This window comes from Corvus kubaryi, unplaced genomic scaffold (assembly GCF_017639235.1).
Source record: "Corvus kubaryi isolate FWS band 111438036 unplaced genomic scaffold, C.kubaryi_AGA036_p1.0 37334, whole genome shotgun sequence".
Taxonomy (NCBI): domain Eukaryota; kingdom Metazoa; phylum Chordata; class Aves; order Passeriformes; family Corvidae; genus Corvus; species Corvus kubaryi.
Window position 1 is genome coordinate 306275 of NW_024581108.1, and position 25231 is coordinate 331505.

Below are 25231 nucleotides of genomic sequence, written 5' to 3' on the forward strand. Positions count from 1 at the left end.
AGGTGCTTGTTTCTTCTAGAGCTCTTCTAGAGGCATCAGACCCTTCTAAAGTTTTGCTTTAAGTTTTTTTTGTTTTTTTTTTTTTTTAATACTGTAACAGAATTGTTTAGGTTGGAAAAGCCCTCTAAGCTCAAGTCCAGCCATTAACCTAGCACTGTCCACTCCACCACTAAACCCTCTCATAAAGTCCCAAAACTACACTTTGAAATATTGCAGTAGTATCTCCTTTCTTATAAAGACTTGTTGGAGGCTGCGCTGACAGCCTGGATATTGCAGCAGCACTGGGGAAAGAGATTCCCAAAAGCTTCCAATAGATACTACAAGGGGTTATTCCAGCCAGCAGATAAAAATTCTTAGGCTAGAGCAATGATGCTTGCTTCCAGTGATGAGGAATTTGCAGGACAAAGAAAAAGCTGGGTTCTGGTTCCTACTCCTAGGAATTTTGCCACACCATCTGTTGGGTAAAATACAAGGCTGCAATTCATGAAGAAACAAAAAACCTGTCCCTGGAAATCAGAATTTTATTTCCAATAAGTTCTTGTGCTTCCACAGTCACCTGTCTATTTGTACCTGAAATACTTAAAAATAAAACATAACCAAAGTATATTTTATCTAGAGATAATTGATTCCTACGAGTGAGTCTACTGCTGCTTTTCAAAAATTTCCACCCACCTTGAACCATATGGCAAGGCAGTGGGGGGAGTTTAGTGTGGCCTGAAGGGTAGGGAAGGGAGAATGGCTTTGCTGAGGCAATACAGCTCCTTTTCCCTCAAGAGGGCAGTGTTAGTCAATATTTTCTTTTTCGTTTTTTTTTTTTTAAATTCTTTCTTAACTACTGTTTAAAGGTGTAGTTAGTTTTGTTTTGTTTTTTTTCAGTATTTTGTATACAACATCAAGCTTGTATCAAATTTATGTTGTACTGGTTGGGCTGGCCACATTTGTTTGAAATGTGTGGAGTTATTAACAATATTCTGTAAGCAAGTTTATAAATTCTGCAAGCAGAAAAAATAATAGTGGCTAAGGTGGGAAGTAGGTGGATTATGGCTTGGCACAGCATGTGAACACAAATAAAACTTTAAGAGGCTGTGTGACACCTTTTTCCCAGTGTAAAGGAAGGAAGGAAGGAAACCTCTTTATCCCTGCTCTGTTTTGCCTTTACTCCACAGTGTGGCTGGAAAGAGTTGTCTCAGAAGCCAGATTGTATTTAGGTTTTGGGTGAGGTTAGGTGAGCCAGGTTTGTATTTTCACCTGGACCCTCCTGCTGAGGCAGTGGGATGAGCTGAAAGAGGAGCTTGTGTGCTGGCCACTTGGTGGGGATGTTGGCATGGACAGTGGCCATGAATTCATGTTCCATTTCTGCCACAGCTCTGCTGAGGAAGCCAAAGGAAACCTGAATCTTCAGCTTCAGGATAACAGCTTTGCAGCTTGATAGTCATATATTCTAGGACTAGCCAGGACCAGGTGACCAGGTAAGCTACACGTTAAAACTTACTGACAGATGTTTCCAGCTAAGGATATGATCCTTGATGCTGCTGAACTAGGAGCTACTCTGGAGGAAGGAGATGGAGCCTGCCCTTGGGAGTCTATTCACTGTTATTTGTGCCGGGGAATAGGAGGGAGTATGAAAGGCTCAAGTGTGTGTAAATCATGAGGTTGTGAGGTGCAGAATAAAGAAATCTGATAGATAAATGCTCCTATGTGTTGAAGTCTCTTGTATCTAGAGCATGTTTTGGAAAGATTCTCTTGGTCTTTCCATCAGACTCGGTAAAGGCAATCCTTATTACAATGCAGTAAAATAAATGGCTAGAGATACCTGAGAATAAAACCAAAGAAAACTTTGAGCTGAAAATCCAAATCCTTGTTGCCTGCAAAATCCTTTTTCTGAAGCTAACAAGGGAACGCTGTTTCTTGAGATGCTGTAAATGGGGAAACTGTGACAAGATAAAATTCATAGCATTTCACATTGAGTTGATCTCTCTTCTCTGACTGTCAAGGGACTCTCCTTATTTGTGGTATAGGTTAGTGCTAACATTTTCATAAAAATGCTTGCAGAATATCAGTTATGGCGGACTTGATGTCAGTGGATGCAAGACAGCCTGTGGGGGTATGTATCAGCACTGCTGCAGCACACTTCTGTTTCTTCAACCCAAAAAAGTTTGGGTACTACAATCTGTTGCCCCCTAATAGTGGGGTGACTCCAGAGTGGCAAAATCCAGTAGCAGTTTTTAAAAACTGCACTGATGTCTTGTAAGGGAGAGACCAAGTTTATGTTCTTTGTGTGTCCATGACTGGAATAGGATGCCCAGAGAAGCTGTGGCTGCCCCTTGCCCGGAAGTGTTGAAGGCCAGGGTGCCCAGGAATCAGAGCAACTCGGGATAGTGGGAGATGTCCCTGCCCATGGCAGAGGGGTTGGAATGAGATGAGCTTTAATGTCCCTCCCTCAGGATCTGAGTTGCTCATAGGTAGCACATCAAACAGTCCTTACTGCAAAGGGAGAGTCTGGAGGCTGGGACAGTGATATTGTGAAAGGCAACCACTGAAAAGTGTACTTGCAAGGAGAAATGGACATTAGAGGAAAAAAAATCACTGTTTTTGCAAGCTGCAAGTCCAACTAGAGAGGACTGGGAGAGGCCAGTGTTTGTAGAAAATGAACAAACAAAAGGAGGGAAAACCCAGGTTATGTTGGGGTTTCCATAGCAACACAATACTTTTCCTGGAAAACTCAGATGATGAGATCTAATCTATCTTCTATTTAACTCTTGAATGCAAAGCCTTCTTTCTTGACTTGCATGTCTCCTCCACAGCACACTCCCTAGTGATGGGTGTGCTGTCACTAAACCGTGGTGGTCTTCATGGGGAATGATATTCCAGAGACAAGGCTGCTCCTGTTCTGTTCCAAAGCACACAGAAAAGGAAGAGCTTATGAGGCAGGGGTAGCTTTTGTGTGTAGGAAAGACTTACCAGGCGTTCTGATCCTGGGGAGCTTCTGCCTGAGATCTGTGGAAGATTTTCTGTGACTGTTTGGAGAGTTCATCAAAGTAGCCTCACTTAAATTTGTACCTGACTTAAATTTGTACCTGGTGTTCTGCCAGTTAAAAAGCCCCAGGTCTGAGGAATGGGAATCCTTGGTGGCAGGATGTGGATACAATATTGCTGCTAGCAAGAATTTTCTTGCTTCTCTCTCACGAAGATATTTGCAGAAGTTCTATAAACTATGAACACCCTGTGACCTTGTAGAACTATGTTTATGGTACAGTAGAAAATATTTTGACAATGGATGTTTAGGATTTCTAGCCAATCCACCCACGGGGTGACTGATCCTTTGTCCAATTAGACTATGAAGAAAAAACTCTATAAAAGAGTTTGTAAAATAATTAAAGAAATCAATCTTGCTGCACAATTCCTGCCTGCTGGATCTCTCTCCTCTCCTCCCTACGGCTGCGGGATACAGTAATAGCAGCAGAGGTTTCTTGTGGAGGAAGGTGGAAGGGTGGCAGCTTTTGCCTGACAAAAAGGACAATTGAGAGAGTGGGCAGCATGACAAATGTTCGTGAGATGGCTATTGGTCTCAAATATGTAGAGAGGAGTGTCTGTTCAGAGAATTGGAGAGAGTGGATGTGAGAGACCTCATCTTTGAATAACAGAGAGGAAATGGATACTGTTCCCTGCCTTCTGCCCATATCAATACCAGCCTTTGCTTCATCCTTGCCTCTGGTGTACCCCCTGGCAGGAAGGGCAGAGGAGGCTTTACAAGAGGGGCTGCCCTTGAGGGGGGAAAGGGGGTGGAAGAGGCAGAATTTTCCCAGTTTCTGGGGTCCCCTGCATAGTAAGTAGTTACAAAGAGAGGGTGGTAAGAGAAGGCAGTTATCCCAAAGGATTTTGAGTATATCACCATAGAATCATGGAATGGTTTGGGTTGGAAGGAACCTAAAAGCTTATCGTGCTCCAAAACCCCTGCCATGGGCAAGGACACCTTCCACTGTCCCAGGTTTCTCCAAGCCCCATCCAACCTCGCCTTGAACACTTCCAGGGATCCAGGGGCAGCCACAGCTTCTCTGGGCAGCCTGTGCCACGGCCTCACCACCCTCACAGCCAAGAATTTCTTCTGTCTGATGTGTTTGTTACAGCCTTGTTAAGGGACTGGCAGTGGCTAACCCCTGCAATATTCAGCAAAAGCATATTCTGTTTAATTGGTGGACTTCATGTTTTGTTTTTCTGTCTGACTGTTCTGTTATTAACCTGTTGCTGCTTATTGAGCCCTGAAGATTTGTAAACAGAAAACTATCATTACAATATCTTAAAGAAAACCACTTCAGAGGGGTTCAAAGACCAGTAATCCAGGTGTGTCCCAAAAAATAGGAAGCAGTGCTTTAATGTCTCTTAACAAACCATGCCCTATCTTTAAACATTTATTATATTTCCTGCTATTTATCCTGACAGCCACCTGTTCAGCTTGTGACCTGTTTGTAAAAATCTGCACACCATCCATCAGAGGGATACATGCACTTAGAAACTTCTGTTCTGTGGGCATTAAGTAAATTATTTCTTTAAGATCATATGGCAGATCTATAATTAATTAAACCCTCCATGATATTAGCGCAAAATAATTTAGCCTTTCTAAAAAGGTAAATGTAATTTGCCGATCTGGTATTTGGAAGAATGCTTTCCCCAAAATCAATTCCTTTAGTTTCCAGAGAATAGAAATGAGAAGCAATCTCATTTTAATTATATCTCTTTATTGCTAACAAAGGAATGATTTATGCAATTAAATTAACTGGCTAGAAAATTATTCTCAGCTGGGCTGTCCTAATTCTTTGCTTTCTGAATTGCAGGCTCTTACACTTCTCTATGTAGATTAATTTTTCTGATATGCAAACAATGTTCCTTGTGTTAATTTTTAACATTTTTTATTCACAGCTCCCCTTTTCTTAGTGTCAATGACATGAGTAATATTTGTGCACTTCTGGGCTCTGATTCAGGCCTTTTTATGTAGAAAGATTGGGAAAAAAAATCTTTTCTTTTGAATCTCATTATTGCAGAGCAAGGTTTTGAAGTTTTCTTATCTATTGCTGAGAAACAGCAGCAGGAACATGGAGGGACTGCAAAGATGTCAAAGGATGCAAACTTTTGAAGGAAAATGTGTCAGTGCTGAGGAGATGGGTGAATTTGCAGTTAGTGTTAAGAAAGCATTTTTTAATGTATTCCTCTTAAACCTCTGTCTCCTTGCAGCCAGGCAAAAAGCTGAAATACAAGGCGAAAAAATAAGACAGATTTAAGTTGTACACAGACTCAACAAGGAACGAATTTGGGATTTTTTTTCTGCCTGGGATTACCTTGAAGTGGCTGGCCAGAACGTGAGCTAGAGATATTTGGGCTGAGGGGGAAATTGCCATGTAACAACACATTGTGACCATGCGCCAGCACAGTCTGACATCTTCTGAATGGGGCATTGGTGTAATCTGCTGCTCTAAACCAGCAGTGAACATATTGCAGAGCACGTGTTGGCTCTGTCTGAGCTGTCCTGCCCTGTGTCAGTGGAGATGTGTCAGCTGGTCAGGGTTTGCTGTGCTGGCACTCTGTGCTGCTGTCAGATGGCTTTAAACTGAGAGAAAGTAGGTTTAGATTGGATGTTAGGAAGAAATTATTTCCTGTGAGGGTGGTGAGGCCCTAGCACAGGTTACCCAGAGAAGCTGTGGCTGCCCCTGGATCCCTGGAAGTGTCCAAGGCCAGGTTGGACAGGGCTTGGAGAAACCTGGGATAGTGGAAGGTGTCCTTGCCCATGGGTTGGAACTGGATGACCTTTCAGGTCCCTTCCAACCCAAACCAGGCTGTGATTCTATGAAATAAAATTAAAAACCAGAGGTTTGTCCTGGGTTGGAATGCAATGGTTTGGGTGTGGAAAGGCAATTGGGATTCTGAAGGCTTTTGAAATGCCAGATAGGAAGGATCAAGCTATTATCATTTGGGTGGGACAAGGAAGCACTTTGGGCCTCTCTCCTTGGAGTGTGGGTCATCCAAAAGGAATCTTTCCTCTGGGCTGCATGGCTGCTGGGTGGGTGTGTGAAGGGGCAGTTGGTGCAATTATTGACTGCAGTTGTTGTTATTCTTGAGGACACCACTGTAAAATCAGCATAAACTGAATTTGCTTAGCAAGTGGGATCACATTTATTGGAGGAACATTTCTCAGAGAACAGTTGCCCTCGGCTTACTGTCAGAGAGTGATTTTTAAATTTTTAAAAAATTAAAAAAAAAAATTCCCCTAGTTCTGCAAATTCTCTGCACTGAGTTCAGTTCTCCTCCACAAATACCTTGGCTCATACAGGAAATAATTCCTTGCGATGCCTAAGGAAGATGCTGTGAGGTGCGAGTTTACCAGCAGTCTGCAGAGAAGGCTTTGGGTTCAATATTATCTATACAGCAGGAATGGTTAGAAATCAATAAGATGAAATTCCTGACAAATGCTACCTTTAAGGAGGAAACATCTGATTAAAAAAATGAGAAACAGCTGCCTAGACAAGTAGTACTGCAGGGAAGGATTTGGCTTCAGAGTGAATCACAGTGAGTCAGTGACACACCTTTAAACAGAAATCTTGTTCTTGGAAGCATTAATAGGAGTGTCAGGAGCAAGTTGTGGGGTCGGGGGAGAGATATGACTGCTCTGTGCTGATGCCTTTTCCTGGTTTTAAAACCAAGAGTTGAACACGGTTAGAAGGGAAAAAGGGATTTTACCTTGGTATTTATTTTAAGGAGCCTTAGGTGCACACGTCCAGGTCGAATGCACCTCCATGCACCTCCATGCACACCCACAAAAGATGTGGTCTAACAGTATAGGTCTTAATAATTAGCATATCCATAAAAAATCCCCCAATGAGAGGCTCGAATGAGGCCCCCCCCCCCAGGGAAGCTTCCCCTGGATGGTTCTATCTTAATTTACAAAATGTGTTCTGGAGAGGACCTTGGAGTCTGGGGCACACTGATCCCTAGCTATGAAGCTTCTAAAATGTTTAGTCTCTTAGCTTGACAAACAAGTCCAAGAATGCAGGCAAAAAGCACAAAGAATACAGCAGTTGTAAAAAGCTATAAAAGGGGTATAAAAGAAAAGGCAACAAAATCATCATGGCATCAGTGGTACTTGGTGAAGGCCGGCAGAACGTATCCAGCCTTGCAGCCTGCATTTCAAAAGCCAAGAATGGGGAAAGAACTGGGAAATCATGATCTGGGGGATAAATAATGACAAGCCTTACAGAGGGAGAAAATTAAACTTCACTTGCAGCAGGGGAGAATTGAGACTATACCAGGAAAACCTTAATCATAACCTTCAATTCTCACCTATCAGCCTGCCAGGAAAGGACCTGGAACCCTCTGGATGTGTCCTTTGGCCCTCCAAATCCACCTGCTTTTACTCTCAACTCCTGTTCCCTGCTACCTTTTTCATTCTGCTTTGGCAGCAAATTCCAGTGGGGGCTGGCACTGAAAGCTGTTTCTGGTGATGGCCAGGGGAAAGGTTTGATTTCTCAGTGCCAGAAATCTTCCAATTCTTTTGGAACAAGCAGTGTGTGTAAGGAGCAGTGTAAGCAAAAAGAGGTACTTGTAGTGGATGGGAATGAAAGATGAGGAAGAAAAATAAACTAAAATAAAAAAAAACCCAACAACAAACAACCAAAACTGGAAAAAAAAAGAAAGAAAAATCAGAAAAAAAACTAAACCAGAAAGCATCTCCCTTCATAGAGTTGATGGTAAGGTGATACTTCCATGCTTCCTGCCATCTGAGATCAATTCCCTTCCAGAGGGCATACTGGGATCACTACAACCTTTGAACTGGTAGACAGTGTAGGTTGCAAAACCAGATCGATCCTTTCCTTCATGCTATTGAAATAAGGCCGGTGAGGTCTGTGGCAGCAGGCAATGTTCAGTTGCAGGTAGCTCTCCATGCAGCCACTATGGGAGGGGAGGAAGAGCCAGAGCAAAGCCTTCACACTTCCAAAATGTTGGGAAATGCAGAGGTTGATGTCACTTCCTACAGGCACAGACCTGTAATAGTAACCTGTCCATGGCAGCGACAATTTCAAGGATTTGCTCTGTTACAGTCTGAATTCCGGATTCTTGTTCTGTTCCTTAACAAAGGAAATAAGAATGCGTTCCCTCCACATCCTCTAATAGAATTAATCACCTCTCCATGGACCATTTCCCAAATGTGCCAGGATTTAATTTCACAGCGAGTGCTATCCAGATGAAAAGCTGTCTTTGGTAATGTGGGGAGTCTCTCCTCTGTAAAGTAGATCTCTATTACAGGTGGCTGTTTTCCCTGTGAGAAGATCCCTGTCCCTGTGCCTTGCTTATTGATTTATCCTGCAAAGGCAGTTGCCTGGAATGCCCTTCCTCTCTGGGATAAGGTTTAGTGCTTTGTGAAGCTCCTGTGGATATGTTCTCTGCAAGTGCTTTTCTTCCAGATGAGATGCTGCTGGGTGGAAAAACAGAACTGGGTGGAATTTGAGAGCTTTGTGCATTTGCCCAGTTTCCTTAAAATAGGAGAAAATCACTAGAAAGCCCCATTTTACTATTGATTCATTATTTTCTCTTTGCTGTTATCTGTTATCCAGAGTTTTGTTTTTAAAATCTGATATCTTCTGCTTTTCTTCCTGCTGAGGTTCTCACTAAGCAGAACCCATCAAAATAGAGTTTGGACTTGCAATATTTCAATAATTTTTTTTTTTCTTTTGTTTCATTGTATAACATTAAAATTTAATTAACATTTTACTACAAGTTAAGCAAATAGTTAATATTTCATTTTAAATAACTTACTTTTGTTTATATTGGATTCTGGATATTTGAGTGCTGAAATCAGAGGTTAATCTGGTTCACCACACTGAAAGAGATGCAAGTGCTGGAAAGATTTCTGTTGACCTTGTATCTTCATTTCTCCTGACTTTTCATTTCTAGTCTTTCCCATTTCCCAGTAAATTACCGGGAGATAGCTCCTAGCTGTGTCTTATGAGCAGCAGAAGAAATGAAGCAGTGTAAAATATAGATAATATAGACTGAGCAGTACTGTATGCAATTAGGCTGTATAGCTGTGCACGCCTATGCTTTCTGTCTCATTGCATTTCAGAGAGAAATTCTGGTGAACAACACTGTTTCTCTGGAATTTTAGAACCTATTTTGTTATTCTTGTTGAGATCTAGTTTGGAGCTGGGTGATCTCCTGAAAAGTCCTTTCCGACCTGAACTGTGCTGCTTCTGTGAAGATCAGTGTGGGCACTGTGCCCAAACTGGCAATAGCTGCTCTGTCTGTGTGAAGATTTGCACCCAGAGACAAAAGCCGAATATCCCAGTGAAGGTAATTGGAATGTCACCAAACTCTTGTCAGCATCCTCCAGCACACAGCTTGTCCCTCTGTTCCGATGTTCCCTACTTGCTGGGATGCTCTGTCCCACACACTGGTCCCAGTATCCATCCCTTAAGGATGGACCATCATCACTTGGGCTTTGTCCTGCTGATCACCAGGCCCAAACTGTTTTCTGCCCATCTTATTTCTCATTTCTGCCCAACCTGAATTTTCTTCTTCCCCCTTTTCATCCAAATGAACTCTTCCTACAGAAATCTTGGAGTCTAGAGCTGTGTTGGCTAAAGACTTGGCCCCTCCATTGGTTCTAAAGGGCTTTAGCAAAATTTTAAATACGCAAATAATAATAATTATTGCTGGTAATAACAGGAGCAGCCTAGGATTTCTTTATTTTTTTTAGATTCTTCTGTCCTCTGCAGATGCCACTTTAATGCAAATCAAACTTTGCGGATTGTGTTACCTATTGAAAAATAGTTTCAATTAGAAATTCAATTACACTGTCTTGGGGGGGATGGAACTGACAGTTTCTTTGAATTTTGCACGTTATAGAGGGCTCCAAAGTGCCATAAATCTGCTAATTGATTTCTGTACCTGTAATGTTTGATTAGGTGTATTTTATTGTCTTCTTGGTTTTAATTAACCCCAGGCTTGTCAAAATGCTTCCACTGACAAAGGATATATGATGAACTGAGATAAACTCTATTAACAGAGGCTGACTTTTGTCAGTAATTGCTATCGTGCCTGAGAGGTATTAGAAATGATCACACACAAAGAAACTGTACTTTTGGTAACAACTTTTATGGGCTGTTATAAATCTGTTGATTGCCCCCCAGGAGATAAGCAACTGTGAATGACAAGGGGTCCAAAGGAAAATCTATCATTTTCTAGATGTCTTATAAATATTAAGAGTGACAAAATGGGAAGAGTTATGAAGTCTAAGTGCTGAAAATGGAATGGATGCTAATGCACCCATACCTGTCCCCATTACAGAGTGTGAGGGCTGTGGACACAAGGGCACGACCACCTCTGGTTGTGGTGAAGCAGAACATTCTTACCTTGGCTGGGGAACTCTGAAAGGCTGAAGTGATGCTGCGACTTTTGCTTCTGGGCCCTTGGTTGGAGTTCAAGGCTGCCTGGAGCGCAAATACCCACGTCACTTGTGTTTGGGGACAGAGACAGGAGTGATGGGGTGGTGATGGGCAGATTTTGCCCCAGAAGAAATTACAGACTGTAGTCAGATCACTTTTGCTGAGCACGGCTTATTTACTGATGTTGTGTGCTGTTTGTGTTAGAAATGTTTGATCGAGAAATGGCTGGCAGACCTGGCAAACCATCTCTTGGACAAAACAGGAGAGAAGGGTTAATATCCCTGATTTCACGAATATATCCAGTGTAAGGACTTTGTATATGTAGGATCTTTAGATAGAGATGTATATAAAAATACACAGAAGTCTGTGCATAAATATTTTTGGGTGAATGGCAGCTTCATCTATTGGAGCTCTCTGCCTTTGGGTTCTGGAGCACTGTGTGAATGGGGTGTGGATGCAGGTGCAGCCCTGTGAACACAAATGGGACTATACTGAGCATATAAACAGAGCAGAAATAAAACCACACTAAGTTGTGAAAAAGGGACAGACTTTGTGCAAATTATTTATTAAAGTTAATGTGAATACTTCCTATAGACACCAATACATTAATTTATAGTTAAGGTAATGTTTATAAATGTTTTGGGTTTTTTAAAAAATATATATATCTATGTCTGTATGTGGGGTGAGCACACACAGTCCTCAGGAGCTAGAGATATATTTTCTCTTTTCTGCCAACATCTGTCCAAGCTTTGGACACTCTTGGCTGCAGCAATTTTAAAGTTGCTTAATAGGTCTTCTGTCTTGCTCAAAACAGTTATTTTTAGCTTGATTTTTTTTTTTAATCTACAGCTGAGAGGGTATTTTAAACTGACCTTCATTTTCTTTGCTGCTTTTTCTAATAATTGTCTCAATGACTTGCAGCAGTGTGAGTGGGCATGGAGAAAGCAGGAGCAGAGCGGAGCTTTCCTGCGTGGAGAACACTGCAGTCCTAAAAGCTGTTTAACCTAACAGCATTAGGATATTCAGCTTGTTATTAATATTTTGGGGAGCTTGTAAAATATCTCTGGAGCTTGAAAAGTGCAGGATTCTCACTTTGCTGTCTTAGTTTAGCCCAAAATACATTTTTCCAGTGCTTGGGGCTTTTTGGACCTGCCCTTTTTCTTCCTGGACACTGCAGTGTTTGAAGAGTCTGGGGTGGATCTGCTGCTCTGTGTGGGTTTATTGGGGTGGGGAGGCACAGCTGAAAGTGCTGCCATGGGCACATGCACCCTTCAGTTCCCAGTGGGAGGGATCCATTTAGTCTGCCAACCCTCAGAGGGTCTGAAAACCACATTCTTCTTGAATCCCAGCTCCTGTGGATCACTCCCAAGCAGAACACACAGGGAAGGTGTTCTGTAGCATGCCAGGCTCTTACGGACTGTGTGTCTTTGAGTGAAATGCTAGAGTGAGAACTGTCACTGATTTCTGCAGCCTGACAGATGATCTTTAGTGCTGGACCCCTGGCATGGCATAGTTGGGATTTTCTATGGGATCCGCTGCTGCTGTGGGTGGGGAACTCTCATAGGTGTAAGCTGTGATCTGGCTTGATGTTTTGTGAAGTATTAGGAGAGTCCTGGACATCCCAGATCTTGAGATGTGGGAGTGTGAGTTGAGACCGGCAGAGGAGGGAGAGCTGAGAACTAAGGATGCTCTGTTTTGAGGAGCTGAGGCAGATCTTTCAGCCTTGGTATATTGGAAATGGTTCTACAGGCTGGAGAGCTCAAACTGACTTGTTGCATGTGGTATTCCAGTGCTGTGCCATGGAATTTCAGCAGTCCCACCACCCCTATTAATGCCCCCAGCACCCAAGGGGCAGTTGGCAGGTTTAGAAGCTGAACCTTCCTTTTGCTTTTCCTTGGTTACACGGCTCTGTTCCAGAGATTCCATGCAAGTCTCGTGTGTATGAGAGAGTGCATATATATCTATATTCCTCTTGGGGCATGCTGAAAACAATCCATTTAGAAACCAGGTGTCCTTGTCTCTCTTGGCATCTGGTTAAATATCAGCCAAGTAGGAAAAGGTAAATCCTAGGATGCTTTAGCAACTGCCGGGGCCGTGGAGCCCTGGGCTCCATCTGATGGGATTTGAAGGTCACGGTGGCTGCCCACGTGTGAAAGATGTGTCCTTATTCCCCATAGATAAACAGACCAAAGTGATCTATCCGAAGGTGTCCCTAAACCGAGCTGATCAGAGACACCCGCGCTTCGGGCTGCCGAGAGCAGAGGTCGCTGTTGAACTGGAAATGGAGCCCCTGTGACTCTCCAGGGCCACCTTCCCTCTAATGTGTCCAGCCCTGAGACACCTCAGGCTGCTTTTCCACTACAAAAAGACCGTGCTTTCAAAAGGCCAGCACGAGGCTGCTCAAGCGAGGGGCTGAGGAGGTGTAGCTCGGGACGGTGTGTTTGAGCTCTGTTCTCTGCAGTTCCTTCTTGCCCTGCTCACCTACCAACACATCCTGCAACTAACCCTCCAGCTCAATCTGCAGCTCCTCTGTTTCATTCATCCCTGGTCCCTGGCAGAGCCTCGTTGAGAGCAGAGTTCTCTCTGTTTAGCCCTGGGGATGCCTGTGAGAGGACAAAGGCAGGTAGTGCTGAGCAGCAGCCAAGGCAATGTGATGGGGATGGCAGAGCTGCCCCACCAAGCCCTGCTGATCCTGACCCTGCTGTGGGCATGTCTGCACCTAGGCCATTCCCAGACAAGGAGAGTTGGATGAAAATCCTCAGCTCCTTTTATGAATCCCCATAAAATCCCATAGGTCTGAACTTGCTGCAAGTTGCCCAGGCGAACTCACATCTTACGCCAGCATTCCTTACTACTTGGAAACACCCTGGAGTTTAACTTCTCTCTGGAGAAAATCAGAACTTCCAGCAGAGATTGTGGATGCTTGTGCCTTTCTTCAGAAGGATGATCAGAAACCTTTGGCAAGATGGGACATCTGTGGAAGCAACAACCTGGGAAGTAAACAGGCTGTGCTTCACATCACTCCACTAATTCAGTATTCACAGCAGCCTGAGATCCAGCAGTTTGTTCTAAATTGGTTTATTATAGTCAATACTTATTATTTATAGATATGAAAGAGACAAGATCTGAGCCTTTTGATGTTGTAAATCGATACAGATCTGTTCACTCCCTGAAACTGCAGCCTATTCTCTGCAGGGCCACAAATCCTTAGTTAAAACTTCAGCCTTTTGCCTAGACCTGTAAACTTAATGTGGATACCTTTGTCTTGGCAGAAACAGGACTGCCATTAATCCTACAATCCTACAGTTCCAGCAGAAGGCACTATTTGGCTAGCAAGTTTGGCATGGTGAGCTTGCTTTGGCAAATATGGACAGTCAGGACAGTCTCATAGAGAATTATCTGTATTTGTGTGGACCCATTTAGCCCCTCTTTCCTTGGGAGCAAAACTCTGTGTTCAAAGCAGTGGGAGTGCAGTAAACACTGTGGTGTCTAAATAACTTGCAACACCGTGTAATGTTACTGCACAAAAGGTCTGAGTTAATGATCCAGTTGATTTACAAGTCAACTGCATGACAATAGAAATTAATATTCACTGATGAGTCAAACTGAGAGACTCTGAATTATTTTTTTTCCTCTCTAATGGTTTCGTGTCAGATCTGTGTGTGAGTTCACACACCTGTGTATGGATCAGAGGGTGTCTGGGGATAAAGGAGCATTTGATGAACTTTTGGACTCCCCTGAAAAATACAGTGTAAGAAATCTTGTGTGAAACTGTCCAAGTGCTGTGTAGTTCTGAAAATGTCTTCTAGTACCAGTGATGAATAGGTGGAAAAGGAGATCCCTGATTAAATGTGGCTTTGTTTAGGGGGCAAAATACAAGTAGCTGAGGCCAGATTCTGCTCTCTTTTGCTTCTGACTTATATTCGGCTAAGCTTGCACCATTATAAAATCACAGTGAGGGAAGACCTGTGGTATTAGGGGAAGAAAGTGGCACTTTCCTTTAAATTAGCTGATTTGTAGTTAAAAATGGGCTTGTTCTGTGAAAGCTGCTGGATGTGGCAAGTGCTTGACACCTGGATGACTTTAGTCAGTCCAGCCCAAGGAAGGAGAAAATCCCATAAAAGCAGAGATGTCCAATGTCCTGTGCTGTGCCTGAGGGGAGAGGTTGCATGGAGTTTCCCATCAGCCTTGGGCCATGTGGGGAATAAGGACCTCCAGGGATCATAGCATCATTACAGTTGGAAAAGACCTCTAAGACCACATCCAACCACTCACCCAGCACTAAACAATGTCCACAAGTGGTACATCCACATGGTTTTTTTAATATATTCAGGGTTGGTGATTCCATCACTTCCCTGAGAAGCCTGTTCCAGTACCTGATCACCCTTTGGGTGAAGAAGTTTTTTCTAATATCCAACCTAAACCTCCTCTGCTGTGACTTAGGCCATCTCCTCTCCTTGTATTGCTTGTTCTTAGGAGAAGAGATCAACCCCCACCTGGCCACAGCCTCCTTTCAGGTGGTTGTAGAGAGTGAGAAGGTCCCCCCAGAGCCTTCTTTTCTCCAGGCTGAGCCCCACCAGCTTTCTCAGCTGCTCCTCACAAGACTTGTGCTCCAAACCTTTCCCCAGCTCTGTTCCCTTCTCTGGACACGCTCCAGCCCCTCAATGTCCCTCTTGCAATGAGGGGCCCAGAACTGGACACAGGATTTGAGGTGTGGCCTCACCAGTGTCCAGCACAGAGGGATGGTCACTGCCCTGGTCCTGCTGGTCACACTATGGCTGGTACAGGCCAGGTGCTCTTGGCCTTCTTGGCCACACCTGGGCTCATGTTCAGCTGCTGTCAAACAGCACCCCCAGGTCCTTTCCAGCCACTCTGCCTCCAGCCTGGAGCACTGCAGAGGTTGTTGAACCTGAGGTGTGCACCATCCTTTGTCCCTCCTTGCAATGAACATCTTTTTCCTCAGAGAATACAGGGAGAGGAGCTTGTTTGAGCTCTTTGTTCTGCTGCTCAGCATTGGCAGGGACTGGATGCAAATAACTTGTCAAAGAGGTGTAAGATACAGAGTTCCTGGCCCTGCTTTCTGTTCTCCAAGGCCCAGCAAGGTCTGTGACATCCCCAGGCTGTCCTTTGCATGTAGCTTCCCTTGCCTAGCCAGTACTTAGCAAAACTCCTGTAATAACCTTTATGCTCTTAACCCAATTTCCTTCCAAATTGCCATATGCTGTGAGCTTTGGGAGGGATTGAGAACATGAGAAGGCTGCTCTTTTAAATCCCAGGGAAAGGAGGAAAAGTGGCATTCTGAGTGCCTGCAGGCAAGGAATAGAGGAATCTCATCACTTTGGTTATGGGGCAGGAAAACCCATATGCCCTTACCAAACTGAAGCCTGCCTCCCCCAGCAAGCAGTTTTCCTAATTAGAGGAAATGTGAGGGAAGCCTCACTTGCTGTTTTGTTGTCATGTTAGATGATGCTCTGAGATGCTGCTGAAACTTGTGAAGGAATGAGACCACGCAGAGGGTGATGAGCTCCAGAGAAGAACCAGATGCTGCGGAGATGGAGCTGAGTGTCCTGCTGAGTAACCACTTCCCTCTCTGCCAGTGTGAGACCTATCCCAGCTGTTAGGGAGGCTTTTGGAGGGTGCAGAGCCAGCCAGGTGCTGTCTTCTGAATCACTGCTGTGGTATGTGATTGGAATTAGTATTTAATTTGGGAGTTAAAGCCCTTAGACTGGGCAAGGTAAGAAAAACTTCAGATGCTGGGTCAGAGCATTAATTCTTCTGACAGCTATGCTGGGAAGTTGGTGATCCTAGAATTAAGCTTGGAGGGTCTACATGTAATAGGATCAACCTTTTCAGGGCTTCCATGGTTATGCAGAGAGCCTCCTTTCCAGATGGTTTGGTACCAGTGTGTGTGCTGGCCCTCAGTTGGGATCAGCATGTGAGGCTCTGGTGGCTGCCACATGGAGTTCAGCCCTCCCTGGGCCAGGAAAGGGAGCAGTGCCCTGTGACCAGAATGTCTCCATATGGATGAGAAAGAAGAGCCTGTCTCTATAGTTATGGGTGGACTTTGTGCAATGAAGCTGAAACACCAGAAGGTAGGGTTTCATGTGTAGAAGGTCTGTGCCCAGCACATAAACAGATTAAAACTGGGTGTATTTTTTCACCTGGGACACCTGGTCTTTGATACTGGGGGTTTTGTAGCCTTGTGCAGGGGGTGTTGGATCACAGCACCCCTGTTAATGAGGGAAATGGACTTTGTCTCCTGCTTTGGAGGTGTATGGGTTATTCTGCATTTAGAGAGAGCCTGAGATCCTTTGTTGCATCTGTGGTTGAAGGACAAAGTGCAGCGATGAAAACAGTTCTGAGAAGCAGGATCCAGAGGTCAATTAGTGAATGAGAAGGGATAAGGAAATGGAGGTTGAAAAGGAGTCAAAGATATTTACAGCCTGTATGGCCTTCCCTCTCCTGGTGCTTTATTTTTAATGGCTTGCTGCTTTTACCTCTCTTTGTTTAATGAATATATTGCTGAGTTATTGGAAGCAAAAACTGCATCCAAAAGCAGGACACTCAGGGTTTATTATATTGATATAACTCAAAAACAGCCAAATTGATTTTTGTTTTTTTTTTCCCCTCCTCTTCCACCTCATTTTTAAATCTTGCAGCAGGCTTAGTGGTAGTGACAGGTGGGAGACTGACAGCACTGGAGATTAGAAGCCATGTTTAGGTGGTGGGGAGAGCACCCTCTTTTCCTCCCGTGGTGCTTTATTCCCCTCCAGCCACGTCTCCTTGTGGCTTGGGCAGAGACAATCCTTGGCTGCCCGCTCCATATTCTGCTCCCCAGTGCTGCTGGAAGGGCTGTAGGAAGCTGTGGCTGTCCCTCCCAGCCTGTCACCAGCATGGCTTTGTGCCAATGTGGTCACCTGCCCCCATATGAACAGAGAGTGGATGCTTTAAGACATCCTTGGTCATCACAGCACAGTGTGAACTTGCAGTTCTGCAAAGGCTGTTGGACCTGGAGCTCCTGTGGTGGCTGCAGGGAGTGAGGAGCTTGTGGGGAAAAAACATTTGAAATGGTTTCTCTGGGTGGTCATTTTTAAAAAAAGCATCTCTGTGAGTCTCCAGGTCATCAGTCTGTCCAGGTAGAATGTTCTGAAGTGGGGGGGGGGGGGGGCCGGGGCCGGGTATATTTGGTGGCTTTTGCCCTCTTTGGGGCACCTGTGTAGACCTGTAGTCGGCCTGCCCTCTCTTGGGGGTGTTCTCCTAGCTGGAAAAGGGATGAGCATGGCAGCTAAGTGTAAGACAATTTTTGGAGCCACCACAGCTCCTGGACTCTGGGGCTTTGTCCTGCAGCCACCCCATCTCTGATGGGAGTGCAGTACCCATGGGCTTCAGGGACAACCCTGCCCTGTCCTCCCGGGATGGAAAAGGGACAGGGGAGGAAACCAGGGGCTAGGAAGATCTCTTCTGGAGAGAAATAAAGGAACCCACCCTCAGTATGAAGCAGCAAGAGGTTTCCAGCTCAGCCCTAGTTAATGAGGGCATTTTGATCTACAGTTGTTGACTGCAGAAAGAGCCTTCCTGATAAAGCGGGGAGAGATGTCCTGGGGGAGAGGGTCGCTGAATATGCATGGCCCCGGGTCTCTTTGTTTAGCGGATATCTGACTATATTTATTCTTCTAGATTACACATTCTGACTGCGGAACAAAGGGCTGGCAGGAGCTGCTCTCTTGTGCTTAATAATTTGAGTGAATTTACATTTCAATGCAGACCTGTGCCACTTCCCACCCCCCATGGAAAGAGCAGAATTTCCCTGTTGTGGGGAGGGAGGAAAAGAAACTCCCACCGCAGTGGCCAGGCTGGGAGATTTATTGCGGTTCCTCTCTGAATTTATTCCTCGCAAATCTTGTACACGTGTGCCCACCCTCCTGATACAGAGATGTTTTCTTCCCCACTCCAGACTTGCTCAGCCAACTCTGCCTGCCCCACCTCCCTGCTGAGCACTGTGATTCATCCTCAAGTAATTAACCATCAGCAGTACAGAAAGTACCTGCCTTGGCAGAAGTGTGAAAACACATCTACACCTAAGGGGAACCGGATTGAAGGTTTCCACTTTGAGTGACACCCAGGGAGCTGCAAAGTGATGAAAAGACAGAGTTGCCAAAACTCTCCAAACACGGTCTGGTTTCTATGCAACGTCCTTTTCGCTGTACTTTGGGAACTGAAACTACAAAAAACCCATTTGCTGAGTCAGAGTTAGTTATGGGGGCATGGAGGTGGCAGGTTTTTCACTTGCTGGTCTGATCAGGATCCTTGGATCCCTGCCTGCAGCAAGTGATTTGACCTGTTTGGTTTATCTCTTGCTTCTCAGCTGAATTTTCCCTGTTCTGCATCCCCAGGCTCATCTCAGAGTATGATTTTGTATCCCTGTACAGGAAATTTGTGCATACAGGCCCAGGATCCTGTGCTGGCTGCCACCCACCCCTTACTGAGCCCCAGTCTTGCAGTTAATGTTAGGAGAGCTGCATAATTTTCTCTTGCCTGCCTGATAATAACTTTGCAGGGCCAGGGACTTTATATGCTGATAACCTCAGTATGCTACACCTCATTTGGGTCTCTTACCAGCAGCTGCTCTGCATTAGCCCATTATGACAAACTTTGACTATAGGCACAGCTCCTCATTGCTGTTTTAGAGGACATCTCTGCTTTTCTTGAGCTTTTTAGGAGCTGGGCTGTGGGGCCATGAGCACAGGACCTTATTGGGTGAAATTTGTATGTTGAGATGTGGCTCAATTAATACCTTTCTTTCATTTGCTCTTCTGTCCAAGTCCTACAGTGTCTCACATGGTGCAAAATGAGATGAACCCTCACTGCTCTTGGGGCTGGCTGAAGAAGCAGAACATGAGGAAAGAGCACCCTCAGATGTACCTGAGCACAGCAGCAGCCTCTTCCAGAAGCTCATTACACCTGAACTTGTGCCTTTAGGCAGCCAGGGGACAGGTAATTTTGTCCTGAATTCTTCTCTTGCCATCTTTTTCCTCCTCTTCGAGTTTGCATGAGGACCTGTATGTGGGAGATGTGAGTTGTTGAGCTGAACTTCTCAGGGCTCCCATGTGGGAGGGAAGTCAGCTTCCAGCAGGCTCCACATGTGTGACCAGGGGCTTTTAACATGTTGAGTTCGGGCCTTCATTGCAACCTGAGCTGCAAAACAACTTGGAAATGGGGTTTATAGCTGTGTTTCCCCACTCCTATGTACTTGGGAATGTGTCAAGCTCTCTGTGGATGTGTGTCCCTATACTGCCCAGAGTTGAATTCCTGGCAATGATCCCAACTTAATCAGTAAGAGCTTGTGCATGTGATGCTGCTCTTCTTTCTGATGACACTTCTAGATGTTGGTGTTCTGCAATGCAGAATGGAGGAAAAAATGTTTGAGGAACATGGGCAGAACCAGGACCTTGCCCTGTGTCCTGCTCCAGCACGACAGAGGGAATTTCCTGCCACGTGTAAAGTGTGAACAGTGTGTGGTTGTCAGCAGTTCTGTCTGAAAAGCCTGCTGGAGCAGGTAGCTGTGCTTATTTAGTGGCTGGATGTATATGTTCGTTATTTCTCATTGGCTTTGCATTCTGTACACGCTTAAATATGGAACCATACATATGTATGTTCCATATCACACACACACATATAGTCTGTAACACACACGAGCACAATACAGCATTAAACCAGGGGGCTTTCATTTCTCTTAATTACCTAATTATATTGGTTCTTACATTCTGTACATCTTGGTTTTATCTGAACTTTCCAGAAGGTGTAAGTAATACGCATCTTGTCACATCCCATTTTCACACTAGCGCTGTTGCTGTATGAACCATTGCTCGAAATAAAACACGACGAGAATAGGCAGCCATCTGTCTGGGAAGCACATGCAGTCCCAGATGGCAGCTCCTCTCCTGCTTGCTGGTAGCAGAGTCGTCTGCCTGAGGAACACAGTAGAAATGTGTAACTGTTCAGCAGGGACATGTAGAATGTGGGGCCCTCCCGGGGGCTGGGGCTCGGGGCCCTTCAGTGATGGAAGGGGAGGGAAACTTGGAGCATGGAGCCCATCTCTAAGGGGGGCAGGTGTTCATCTCACTCACAGCAACCTCTCTGCGCTCAGCTCTCTGGGAATGAGGGTCCTCATCCCGTCTGTGTGAATATTCCTTTGGAATGGTGAAGTGGGGACCTGATGGAAAAGAGTCCACAGGACTGGACTTTACTCTCTTTTACCTCCTCCCACAGCTGGAGGGAGGTAAAAGTCCCTGAGCAGTTGTCTCTGGACTGTTCACATGACAAGTGACTCTGCTTGGTTTGCAGGCAGTTTGGCCACCAAGAACTGACACGTGCCAACCTTCAAGGGTCACAAACCACCTCACAGCCAGTGTCCCTCGACCAAAGCATTGCCCTGTGTCATTCAGGACAAGTGCTGCCTCCCCTCAGTCAGTGCCTCCCGGCAGTTGGTGCCACTTGTGAAATTACAGCATGGGAATGTCTTTCCTGCCAACAGAGGTGAATGGGTGATGAAATACCTCTACTTAGCAAAGCTTGGCCATTTCTGCTGGACTCGGCATGCAGGGGTTGCTTTCATTGATCAAATGTAGCAGAAAAAGCACAAGAATGTGTAAAGCACTAAGTCTGAGAGTGGCTGGGTGAGAATGCAGCTTTCTTATTCTTTGAACTTTCTGCCCCTGCATGCGGTTTTTAATTTGGCCTGAGGGAGGGATAAAGGATACTGGAACAGGTTTCTACAGAACTGAGGAACACGGAAGAAATTATCATAAAAGTAATGACAGCCCTTGGGAGAGGCACCCAAAGCCATCAGCCTGTTGACTGTGACTTTCACTACAGCCTTTAAAAGAGCTGAGCAGTGGTTCTGTGAAACAATCAATAATTTCCTTATAATTTTGCTTTGCAAAATCATCTCTTTGGGTTTCAGTTTTCTGGAATGTCTTTCAAGGCTTTCTCCATTCCCAGAAAAGCCTTTGCACCATCTACTGACTTTTTAACCTCGTGATACCTGTTCCCATCTGCAGTTTTTCCACTGGGAGGCTCATGGATGAGGTATTGAACTGCAGAGCTCAGCACAAGTCCTTTTGTACAGGGTGAAACTGTCATGGGCAGGGACACCTTCCACTAGACCAGGTTGCTCCAAGCTCCATCCAAACTGGCCTTGAACCCTTCCAGGGATGGGGCAGCCACAGCTACTATGGGCAACCTGTGCCAGTGCCTCACCTCCCTCACAGGGATCAACTTCTTCCTAATATCTAATCTAAACCTAATATCTTTCTAATATCTAATCTAAACCATGCATGTGGTTAGGAGGAAAGACAAGTGTGCATGCAGAAAAGGTCCTGCTGAGATTGTGCAGAGGGTCAGATTGTTTTGGATGCAGGAGAAAAACAACTGGTTATTCCTTCCTCTTGGAAACAATTTTGCCTTGGCCCAGCTTGTGCAAAATAGAATTAGAGAGCCTTGCTGAGCACTGGGAGCTGGCGGGAGCCATCACTCAGCCAATTCATCATAATGGGAGCCTGGTAGCTAATAAGCAGGTAATAAATGTGCTAAGTGTCCACCTTCAGATTGCCCGTGTGCCTCCCCCCTGCCCAAACCCTGGGCTGCAGCTGCTGGCGAGGAGACGTCACCCTGGCTGACAAGCAGACGACGCTGGAGAGATGCCTGTCTGGCTTTTCTCTCCTGCCAAGGGCATGGCAGGAGAGCCACAAGCTCTGCAGGGCAAGGTGTGGGGCTGGGGAAGCAGGTTAAGGCAGGGAAGCAGGTTAAGGCAGGAAAGCCTCATCCCAGGTAAATCAGTCCTGAAGGCTGCAGTGGGGCCTGGCTGATCTCTTCAAGTCAGGTAGCAGATTGGGGTGGGGTAGGATATGGGGAGGGTTTCACTTTGTCATGGAAAGTTTTGCATCTTTGGTCGAGGTGCTAAAATTGTGATCTCTCTGGTTTTCAGTGTGTGAAGTGATGGACAAAGGGCATCTGGAGGCAGGTGCTGAGGAAGTACAAGGGGATGTTGAGCAGAGAAAGCACAGGGCAATGCTCCCCCTGCTCTGAGAAAACAGCCATGGGACAGGCTGTGGTACTGTGGAATGATGGAATGGTTTGGGTTGGAAGGCACCTTAAGGATCACCTAGTTCCAATTCCCATGAGCAGGGATGTGTTCCACTAGACCAGGTTGCTCAAACCCCCATACAATCTGGCCTGAAGCACTTCCAGGGATGGAACATCCACAACTTTTCTGGGTAGCCTCCTCCAGTGCCTTACCACCCTCTGGAACAGGTGGTACCAGGAGGACCTGGGCCTGGGATTGGAGTCACAGAAGCTCAAGGGGAACCCATGTCCCAGAGAATTACCAGTGGGTGGCTGTCCTTGCTGAGGGACATGGGTTAGGAGAGATGATCCTGGAGGAGGTGACAAGTCCAGAGGAACAGATCCTCCTCTGACCTCAGGGAAATGTGGACCCCAAGCAGCAGTAAATGGGAACATATGGAATTGCAAGGGCCTTTGCTGGCATCAGGCATGAGGGACTGGGCCAGTAGAGTGATCTCTTTGGTGGGACTGGGGACAATCCTGACTGGAGGAGATTGCAGGAAGGGCAGGAGATAAAGACCTCTTTATATCCTCCAACTGAGAAGGACCTGCTGGGCCATAATCTTTGGGACCACCACCTGTGATTGACAGCTGTCAATCTATCCTTGCTGGGGCTCTTCCCAGGAATCCCCCAGCCCACGGGGTTGCTGTTCTCCTGGTCCCTGCTGCTCCTGCCTGTCGGGGCTCCGAGCGGGAGGTCAGCACCGAAGGGCCCTGCTCAGCAAAGCAGGGAAGCCCATCCCTATTTGTCACCGAGCGCGGGGGCCTTGGAGGTGAATCAGATGCACTGCATTAATAGATCTAATCATGGCAAGCCTTGGTCGTGCTGGCTGGAGCAATCTGTTTGCTGGCTGACAGCAAGCTTGCCATGAGCAGGAGGGAGAGCTGGAGTGGGAAGAGCCTCCCGGCCGCAGCTCTGTGGGGTAGGGCCTTGAGGGTGGCTGAGCTGAGTTTCTTTCCATGAGTTGGGTGGGTGAAATCCTGGTCTCATGCTCATGGATGGAAAATCCAACAGTGTGGATTGCAGCCAGGCAGATTTTGGTTTTTGGAGAACATTCCGTGCTTCCAGGGGTTTCTCTTTTCCTTGGTTATCTTTAAAGAGGTCTGCTGCTCCTTTTAGTTTGCTGCCATCCCCCAATTTTGCATTCATCTTCCTTGCTAATGCTGTGGTTGGTGCCAGTGCTGGCTGGGGTTTCAGACCAGCCTGGGATCAATAGGGGAGCACTTGCAAGCATCATATTTATTGAGTCTTATATTGAGAGCCCTTGTGCTATTGATCGTAACAGTAACTTCAGCTGGAATTTGGGAAGCACTTACTTGAAGTTGAAAAAATGAGAAGAAAGCAGAATGCTGGGTGATTGGATTGACTTCATTTCCAGCGGATTACACTGTAATAATTGTGTGGGTCCAGTCTGCTTTCATTACTTGTCCCTCTAATGAAAGTACCAGGAATGCTTTCAGATTTAAATATGCAGGATTACAGGGCTTGCTTAGAAAAGCACCAGAGTATAGTGGCCAGGAGCAATATGAGAGACTTCATCTTAATAACCGGCAGAAGATACCCACTCACCCTGCTGTCTGCCCCACTCACATCCTTCCTCTAAATAAAAAGGAAACAAAAATGCCAATTACTGACTGAGAATATGAATTTTTCATTGACCTCCTGTAATACCCCACAAAGCTCAGGAGCCTGGAAAGTAATGAGAGAAGATGACTGTCTGGACCAAAAGTGGGGTGAGGACATTGTCAAGGGCCTGACTTGGGGGTGAGGGAAGGACAGGGCTGCTCTGGGGTCAGGAGGGATAAGAAGGGGTGCTGAAAGCTCATCATATGTCTCTACTTTTCATTCGAGCCCAGGGGCTCCCCTCTCTGCAAGCAACTGCTTTTATTATGGGATTGTCTGGGATGCCCTGAGGGGTTAGGGCAACCTTAGCATGGGTGTGCAGGTCTGTTGTGTTTTGGTTTTGTTGTTTTTCTTCTTTTCTGACACACAGCCTTCCACTGAAGCTCTTGGTGTGGGGCAAAGTACCCCAAATACACCCAGGCTGGGGGTGCTTTGGCTGCCAAATGTCTTGCCCTGCTTTGCAGAGCTCTTTGTGGAGGTGCCCTGAGTGCTCAGAACCCCAAGTTTGGGACCAAACTTGCTGGGATCTTGCCACCATGCTGGGGCTTTCTAGGACTTCCGTTGTTTTTAATATGCTGCTTTGCAGTAACCCAACAAAAGCTGTTCTCAAACTCATTTATTATTTTTTTAATAAAGGCTCTCCCCACTTTTTTTTTTTTTTAAGATGCTGTCAAATTGCACTTCTTAAGATTCATGGTGGATCTCCTCTGCCTGACTCTATTACCCAATTTAAATACAGAACAGCAAGAGGGGTTGAATGCCACTGTGTTAACATGGTGCCAGAGACCTCTGCGAGGTTGTTTGTTAAAAGCAAATTGTACCTGTTAAGGGGCTGGGAAGGGGAGCACAGCTGCTGTTAACTGCTTTACCAAATTGACTCTGACTCATTCGTTTCAAATGAAAATTGAAATGCTTTTGACTTCTTCTTTTTCTTCTCCCCCTTTTTTTTTTTTTTTTTTAATCCTTCCAGTGGCAAATTTGCTTTACTTAACGCTAAGTGGGGATCATTTCTTGTGATTACTGAAAAATGCATCATAACTTTTGATTACGCTGC

The 25231-nt window shown here is 45.5% G+C and overlaps 1 long non-coding RNA gene across 1 annotated transcript in view; it reads left to right on the forward strand.

Moving 5' to 3' along the window:
- The first annotated feature begins 855 nt into the window (after positions 1 to 855).
- LOC121665473 overlaps positions 856 to 25231 on the forward strand; it is a 92014-nt gene continuing 67638 nt past the window's right edge. The window contains exons 1-2 of the long non-coding RNA XR_006016370.1: positions 856 to 1469; positions 19253 to 19424. This is a non-coding gene — a long non-coding RNA (uncharacterized LOC121665473). The remainder of the gene's footprint in view (positions 1470 to 19252; positions 19425 to 25231) is intronic.